At 38.7% G+C, this 9346-nt stretch overlaps 1 protein-coding gene across 1 annotated transcript in view; it reads left to right on the top strand.

Moving 5' to 3' along the window:
- Positions 1–9346, top strand: part of LOC108360959 (cytoplasmic dynein 2 heavy chain 1-like) — a 153055-nt gene that overhangs the window by 69627 nt on the left and 74082 nt on the right. The gene's annotated exons all lie outside the window — the stretch shown is intronic.

Here is a 9346-nt window from a genome sequence, read left to right on the forward strand (position 1 = left end):
AGGGACAGCATTAATAGTAATCGCTGCTGTGTTTGTGAAGACATATAACAGGCTGTGGGACAAATACATATATATGCCTATGGAGCCAGCTATTATAGAAATCATGTAGTTTGTTTGGTCCATTCAGTGTGCAATTTCTTTTGTTTCGTTGTGCCTCCCCTCCTTTTCTAGTCTCTGACGCTACGTTTATGAACCCACGCAACTGAAGCAGCGGGCCATTGCCAGTGCACACGCCGTAGCGAATGAGACAATACCAGGATGCCGCAGAAAAGTGTCATAAAGACCGATTATAAAGGGAAGTTCATAACAGAAATAAAATGGCGCCCAACGTGGGGCCCAAAGGTTGAACGTTAAGTGTTTATGAATGCTTTCGAAAGAGGAAACTTTTGGGTCTAAGTTCCGTCATGGAATACATCCGATTCGTCCGTCTGATGATTATTATTTTCTTTAACTTAGAGATTGTTGGAAATCAGAACGTTATAGTTGATATATGCTTTAGTATCTGACCACGTCTTGTATTAAAATATGTCATCCAGTATTTGCTTTCATTGTATAAATACCAGCATTGGAACAGCTTCTTTTTGAATGCTATATGCATATCAGAATCGACCACTGGTAGGAGTGCAATACAAACCATCTATCAGATTGTAGAAATTTTAAACTTCGGGTTGAAGCGTAAACGACTCCTTTGGAACTGTGGTATAGTCAGGCTCTATGCTCGGTTACTAACCAAAGAGTTAGTTTATGCGAACAGAAGCTCAAGTTACTAGTTTTTGACTAAACATTTAAAGTCCTTTTTCTAGATAGCTGTGGAAACAAAGTACGAAGACTCATATAGCTTTGGAATTTTATAAATGTTTTGAGCTTATAACCAAAGCTCGAGTTTGTGATTGAGCCTGTATTGTCCAAACCAAACAGTCATTTTTTTTTTTATACCGCCAACAAATCCATGAGGAGTAGAACAAAATCTATATCGTGTTTTGAACGTTTTATAGCGGATCTTTTTTTTTCTTTTTATTGATATTTTTTTTACCGACTACACCGAACTTGATTTTTTTTGTTTTAAATTAAAGCATTTAGAGCCACTGACCACAATGTCCGTACGCCAAAGTAATGAAAACTTGTCATTGCATTCTAACCTATGTACGATTTGTCGTGATATTTATACCGAAACTGATGATGTCCTGAAAACAGCTTGTGCTCATCAATTCCATCGAACTTGCCTTTTGGACTGGTTAAAGCACAATTCTAGTTGTCCGCAGTGCAGAACTCGATGTAACAGCAGAGATTTCCCCCGTCTCGGCCTTCGAAATCGAGGCCAGCCAACACAAAAAAATGGTAATGGAAATACAAATAGGAATATACAATCTCAAACAAACCCTCAGCAAGAGAACCCAGACGTCCAAGGAGCAATTAGTTTGCCTTTGGAAAACCAAGTTATGAACGAAAACCAAGCAGCCGAATGTAACGAGAATGAAGAAGCACGGATACGCAACATTGTTGGTGCTGTAATTTCGGCAAGGCAGGCAGCAGCATTCGAAAACCTAGACGAACGTATAGCACAAATAATGGAACAGAGATTGGAAAGTACCCTGTCCAATGTTTTAGCAAGGTTGAACCTTAACCACGGCATTACTAATGCACCTCAACCCCAGGTATCCCAATCAATGGCAGCAAACGCTCCACCAAATAGTACCACTCCTAGACCTAACAGAAATTCAGTGAACTCGACGCCGATTTGGGCTCGCGATAACCTTAATAACCCCGATAATTTCCACAGGCAAATAGACCAATTCAGATTTAGTGACATTTCGAGCGTTCCGAACTCAGGCAGGATAGCTCAGCTTATAGCCAGTTGGGACATAAAATTTGACGGGTCTTCCAAATTATCGGTAGATAATAAAACACTGCACGGATACATTTGAGTTGCCCAACAAGACATTTGTTAGCAGCGCAATTATCTACTCTCTTTATCTCTCCATTCTCTTGTTGAGTGCGGGCAAACACAAACCGCTTGGAGTATGCGTAAGTAAAAACCCGATCAATAGCAAGAAAAGAAGTACTGGCTTTGCAAACACAATTACCTCGACTGAAGATATCCGCAAGCAGTGTACTGTGCTTGCGAGTATTTGAGTATTTTCATAGAGCTGTTGATTGTTGGTGTTTGGGTTATGCTATTTATGTGCTTATGCACACATGTAGATACATTTGTATTTACATCAAAGATATTGTTGATGCTTGCCCTTACTACTACGTTATTTGATTAAAAATATACAATATATATGCACATACATATGTACATACATATGTATGTATTTATTTCAGCGAACGCCTTTGCTGCAATAAGGTAATGAATAAAGTTTTGAAAACTACTCAATGTTAAAGAAATGTGTATAGTTAATTTGTTAAACGAAAATGGGTATAATATTCCAGATTAAATATTTAAGGAAAGAAAATATAAAATTAACAAAAGAATGATTTTCAAAAAAAATAATTATGTATGTATACGCCAACCATTTATTGAAAAGTTTTGCAATGCAAGATTTAAACGTTTTGCAATATTAAATATTCTACAAACTTTCATAAAAATTTCTAGCTTTTTCATTAGATTTGGTTGGATATGCAGCTTACTAGCCCATTCAATTTTAATAGAATAAAGTGCAAGTTTGAAGTAGCACGAACATACAGTTGATATTTTGGAATTTATTGACGGTGTCAGTCATTTCTTCCATACGAAGTATGTTAACACGATTCTTTTTATATGGAGAAAATGACCAACAGCTTCAACAAAAAAAAAATTACCAATATCAACGGTAAGTCTTGCTTTGCAAACTTGCACTTCATTGTACTAAAATTGAATGGGCTACAAAACTGCATACTTAAAACCATTCTAAGTAAACCAATAAAAGAGCTCGATATTTTTACGAAAAATTGTTAATTTTTTCTTAATATAAATTTTAATTAATTCAAATTTTTTTAATATACATACTTTTAACCAATGCTTGAATGTAGGAACATTATCCTGTTTATTGCGCTGTCATTACAACTAATACTGCAACGTTTCTCAGTGAAAATGCTCTTTCAAAAGGAGCTGAGGATGCCGGAGTTGCTAAAATTCGACAGCTCAGTTTATATAAAATTGGGAAATCATTTTTATGACCGTCCCACCAGTGCACAATATCGAAATCGTCATAAAATTCAACATCAGTGCTTTCGTACTTATGAATTTCTCTATAGATTTTATTTTCAATACTAAGCGTTTGTCTTGGTTGAACAAAATCTCTGAACAATAAACTATTTTCAGTATGTAATGCATCTACATTGAATTCTGCCATGAGCCGCTTACATTCATTTTTAGTACAAGTTTTGTCGATTTCGGAAAATAGTACATTTTCGCTGTTACTATTCATTGAGTATCTTATAACGCACTTGTGCTTCAATAAGTTTGAGGTTGATTTTTTGCAGTGCTTTAATACATTGAAACACGTTTTACTTTACTTTTCCCAGTACCCTTAGAAATTTTAAACTCGCCGCTAATAATTTTTTCTCTTATGACACTATTACTCAAACTACTACTAAAACTAACGTTTGTAGCAGGTGGATCGTTGGTAAATGACTGCAAACATTAATGCAATAAAATGATAGAAGCGAAATATGTATTTAATATTAATATTTACGTTGTCAAGCTCCATTATGCAAATTTATTAATTGTGCGCATGCGTTGCCAGTCAAGTCGCAAACGACCAAATACGACGAGGAATTTCGAATACACAAGCACCACAAGCACTTTCGATTACTGCAAGCAAGCGTGTAATATTTTCTGTACTCGTTGGCGTAGCGTCGTGTGCCTGTATTGCGCGATCGTGGCAAGTAGTGTACACAATTTGGCTCAACAGAAGAAGTATCACTAGCATTTGCACTTGCGATGAAGAGTAATGGCTTTGCGCGGAGAGATATAAGCATTCTACTTGGGAGTAGAGTACAAAGCAAAGAGTGCTTTCAAGCGTAGAAGAGACAAATGTAATTCTGCAACCCTTTAGTAGATAACTTCCTTCACCGAATAGAATCGCAGGTAATAGACACGTTAGGTGGTAATTTCAACGTATTATGTGAGCATGTACAAAGCCTCTTCACCAATGAAGCTAAGGATTGGTATTGGCTTTACAGGCGGTCTGTCCAGCGGGTGACATGGCCAACATTATGTCAAGCACTTCGTACAAATTTCCAAGAACACAGAACGGATACGGAAATTAAAGAGTTGATTCGAGCTAGAAAGCAATGCCTTTACGAAAGTTTTGACGATTTCCGAAATGCTATCTTAAAATTGGCGGAGGGTNCGCGTCCTCGCATTCGACAACAGCTACTATACGTACCCGTAACCTCACTTGCAGAACTGCGTAAATTGTGCCTGAAAGGCGAAAATCTTTTAAACGAAGTCTCAAAATCAATTGTGCCCACTGTGCCACCCCAAAATCAGCGACATTTACCCCGTCGTCTTATAAACGAACTGTACGACAATGACGATATCATAGAGGGAGTAGATGAAGTAGTTGAGATCGATGACATACATAAAAATACAAACAAGACTAATTTAGTGTGCTGGAATTGTCGTGCGGAAGGGCACAGATTTTTCGACTGTCTTGCAGATAGGACAATATTTTGCTACGGCTGCGGTTCTCCGGGAATATACAAGCCCAACTGCACCAAATGTAGGTCGGAAAACTTACAGAAGAGCGAGGTTCTCCACCAGAATCCTCGCTACGACACAAAACACAAGACATAAAAAAGTTTTTAACACGCCAAGATGCACCTAATACTCAGAAAAGTCCACTTTTAACAAACATAATACCCTATGATGTTCGCCCACGTAATTACAACGAAATACGTTCCAGAATTTTTGATAAAGAAAAAGATAGCGTTGTTACAAATCCCAACCGTTCTTCTAGTCGCATAAAACACTTTTGGAAAAACGTGAGGTCAAACAGGAAAATGCTAAGCAACTTCATATGTTCAATTAAACATAAGTGTAACGACATACGGCCATATGCGGAAGTGGAGATATTGGGTCAGAATTGTTTAGGTCTTCTTGATAGTGGAGCCCAGGTTTCCTGTATAGGGGGCTCGTTAGCTGAGGAAATGTGTAGAAAGCAGGACCTTCGGCAACACAAAGTATACGTTTGTACAGCCGATGGTCAGAAACAAGTTGTATTTGGCAATATTGAACTAGATGTAAAATTTAACAATGAGAGTAAAAAGATAATTTTTTTTATTATTCCGAGCATTAATCAAAAACTGATTCTAGGAGTTGATTTTTGGGGAAATTTCCAAATCGCTCCTGGGATTATACCTGAGATCAGTTGCGTTTCTAAAGAGAATTGTGTAGGAGAAGATGCAATTCCTCTGTCTGTCCAACAGGAACGTCAGCTAAACCTTGTTATAAACCGGTTTCCAAACTTTGAAAAAGAAGGATTAGGGAAAACCCATTTAATGGAGCACGTTATTGAGCTTGAGCCTAATGCACGTCCGGTGAAGCAAAGATGGTTTCCGATATCGCCAGCGGTAGAAAAGTTAGTGCATGCGGAAATCGATGAGATGTTGAAGTTGGGAGTTATCGAGGAAGCACCAAACAGTCCGTGGTCTAGCCCGGTCGTCTTAGTTAGAAAGAGCAACAAAGTTCGCCTTTGCTTAGATTCGCGGAAAGTCAATAGCCTGACTGTTAAAGATGCATACCCACTTCCACATATAGATGGAATCCTCAGTAGGTTGCCGAAAGCTGAGTTCATTAGCTTCCTTGACCTTCGTCGAGCATTTTGGCAGATCCCACTAGCCGAAAACTCCAGAGATTTTACATGCTTTACCGTTCCGAATCGGCCCCTGTATCGCTATCGTGTCATGCCATTTGGCCTCTGCAACGCACCGCAAGCTCTTTGCAGACTAATGGATCGAATTATACCACCAGCACTTAAGGATCAGGTCTTCGTATATTTAGATGACCTTTTAATAATATCCGCAGATTTTGAAACCCACACTAGGATATTGGCTGATGTTGCTGACCACCTTAGAAAGGCTGGGTTAACTATAAATGTACAGAAAAGCAAGTTTTGTATTCGCGAAGTTAGATACCTAGGGTACATTGTAGGAAATGGGACTTTACGCACTGATCCAGACAAAATATCATCAGTGGTAAATTACCCGAGGCCTACAAACGTTAAACAATTAAGGCGTTTTCTCGGTATGGCTGGGTGGTATCGCAGATTTGTTGATAATTTTGCTACGGTAACAACTCCTCTTACCAACTTGCTTAAAAAAGGTAGTAAATTCGAGTGGGGTGAGGATGCCCAAGAAGCATTTAGTATTCTCAAGGAAAAGTTGTGTTCAGCTCCAGTCCTAACCCAAACTACCAAAAACCATTTATCATCCAGTGTGATGCAAGTAAACTTGGTGTTGGTGCAGTCCTAGCGCAGAAGAACGATGATGGCATAGAAGTTCCTATCGCGTATTTTTCGCAGAAGTTAAACAAAGCCCAAAGCAATTACAGTGTAACTGAACTAGAATGCTTGGCTGCGATTCTGAGCCTCAAGAAATTCATAGCCTACGTTGAGGGACAGGATTTCGCCATTGTAACGGACCACGCAAGCTTGCAGTGGTTAATGCGACAAACAGACTTGTCAGGTCGTTTAGCTCGTTGGTCGCTTAAGCTCCAGGGTTTCAGATTTAAGATCGAACATAGAAGAGGATCTCAAAACGTTGTACCCGATTGTCTTTCACGGCAAAACTTCGAAGAATTTGTGGTAACACATAAGCTAGAGGAATTGGAAGTAGACCCACTTATTGATCTAGACTCAGCTGAGTTTGAGTCAGAAGAATATTCGAAGTTGAGAAAATATGTACGCGACAACGAGTCCCGGTTGCCTGATATCCGGCTTGTTGATAAGCATGTTTATAAACGCACGGAATTCCCAAATGGTGATCATGAGCGGGAAACATTCAATTGGAAGTTGTGGGTTCCAAAAACATTAGTCGAGGGTTTAATTAAAACTGCTCATTGTCCTCCAACTAAGTCCCATGGTGGAGTTGCGAAAACTCTGGAGCGCCTACGCACAAATTTTTATTGGCCAAACAGTACAGTAGATGTGAAGGATTTTATTGCTAGATGCGATGTCTGCAGACTGAGTAAGGGCCCAAATACAACACTTCGTCCTCCAATGACTGCAAAATATACAGTTCAGCGACCTATCCAAAAACTCTACATTGACTTGTTGGGTCCTTACCCACGGTCTAAACAAGGAAATATCGGTATCCTAATAGTGTTAGATCAATTAAAAAAATTTTGTCCTGTTGAAAACCATAAAGAAGTTCACCAGCGAGCCTATTTGCAACTTTCTTACGGAATACGTATTTAGCATCTTTGGAACTCCTGAGATTATAATGACAGACAACGGAAAACAGTTCAAATCTGCTCAGTTCAATGGCCTCCTATCCGGGAGAGGAATACGACACACGTATACGGCATTATATAGCCCTCAAGCGAATGCAAGTGAACGCGTAAATCGGTCCATATTACAGGGAATCAGAGCATACCTCAAGTCGGACCAGACACTATGGGACAAAAATCTTCCTAGTATTGCAGAAGCGCTCCGAAGCTCCTATCATCAATCAATCGGTTGCACGCCCTACTCTGCCCTCTTTAGACAACAGATGTTGAGTAACGGTAAAGACTACCAACTACTCCGACAACTTCAAACGCTCGATGAACAAATTCTAGGTAGATCCGACCGACTTCAATGTATAAGAAAGTCGGCAATGGAAAATATATCCAAAGCTTTTGAGACGTCTGCAAAAAGGTATAACCTTCGCAGCTCAGCAAAGGGATTTTCGGTGGGGGATACTGTTTTCAGAAGAAACTTTGTCTTGAGCAATGCATCAAAAAAATTCTGTTCCAAATTTGCTCCGAAATTTATCAAATCTAAGGTAATTGCTCTCAAAGGAAACTGTATGTATGAACTAGAGGACGAAAACTGCAAGCATCGCGGCATATATCATCGTAAGGATATCCAGCATAGTAAATAATGCGGAACGAGACTCCACCAACACTCTAGGTCAGGGGGTGTGTACGGCCGTATAGCAAATAACTCTCTTCCAATTAAACATTTTTTTTCCTTAACTATTTCCTTTAGTATTACTTTGCCTTTTTTTATTGATTCATCTTAATCACCCGGTACTGCAAAAAAAAGGGGAATGAGAAATTTCGTATTTTTGGCGCTGCTGCGCCGTAACTAAAGCTAGTCCGTGACACCTGTCAAAAGTCACTAGTGACAAGTGACTTCCGCTTAGCTTTTTCGACTCTTTTCATTCTAGAAGTCGTCGAGGCAGGGAGTGTAAAATAAATCCGTGGTTTGCTCAATAATCACAACCGAGTTGAAGTCCAAAAACCCAAAGGCAGTTGTTTTGCTGGTAATAATTTGTGGTCAAGGCAACGTTTTATTTCAATCAATAAAAGTTTTACCACACCAAATGTCGATCAAAGTTGGTAATCCAATAAACTCGCACCTGATATTGATCCCGAGTGCGATCAAGCACATGTCTGGGTTTACCCAGAAGAAATTAAGATTTTCCGGTAAGAAACAAANATCCCGAGTGCGATCAAGCACATGTCTGGGTTTACCCAGAAGAAATTAAGATTTTCCGGTAAGAAACAAATATTCTAAGAAAAATATAGTAATGCATTTAAAATAAGTCTTGTGATTATTCGGTCCTGTAGGTTTAATTGGCTCAAAAGAAACGAAGTGCAGTGAGGAGCTGTTCAGAAAGCAGGGGAATTGATCTTTACCGCTTCTGTCATTCAGGGTATAAATAGAGTGGACACGACAATTCGATCATCCCATGTGAAAACAATAATTAAGTAGTACTATTTAAAATCACATTAATTTGCATTGTTGCGAGATGGTCACTTTATGTTAGTTATCACTGCATTCATTGATACAAATTTTTCTTATTAGAATTGACACGTGCCAGCATTAAAAGTCGAAATAGAGCGGCAGTTGCTCGTGCCTAAAGAAACATGTGTACCTGTGCATGTACATATGTCCACAATTAGTATATATCTATATGCATATGTACGTATATATCCCGGGAGAGCAGGTCAAAGATCCCAACAAAAGGGCATCTAGTAATTGTAATTGGTGTGGCCAGAAAACTTAATTTTGTTTGTGAAAAGAAGAACAAAAGGAATCAAAACTTTTTTTTTGATTGCTGATAGATTTAGAATGATTTACTAAAGTGCGAAAATAGCGATACAAAGAATATATTTGAGTGGATGAAGTAATTATAATAACAGAATAATAAT

Source organism: Rhagoletis zephyria, unplaced genomic scaffold (assembly GCF_001687245.7).
Source record: "Rhagoletis zephyria isolate East Lansing unplaced genomic scaffold, Rhagoletis_zephyria_1.1 Rzeph_scaffold_00667, whole genome shotgun sequence".
NCBI classification, from domain to species: domain Eukaryota; kingdom Metazoa; phylum Arthropoda; class Insecta; order Diptera; family Tephritidae; genus Rhagoletis; species Rhagoletis zephyria.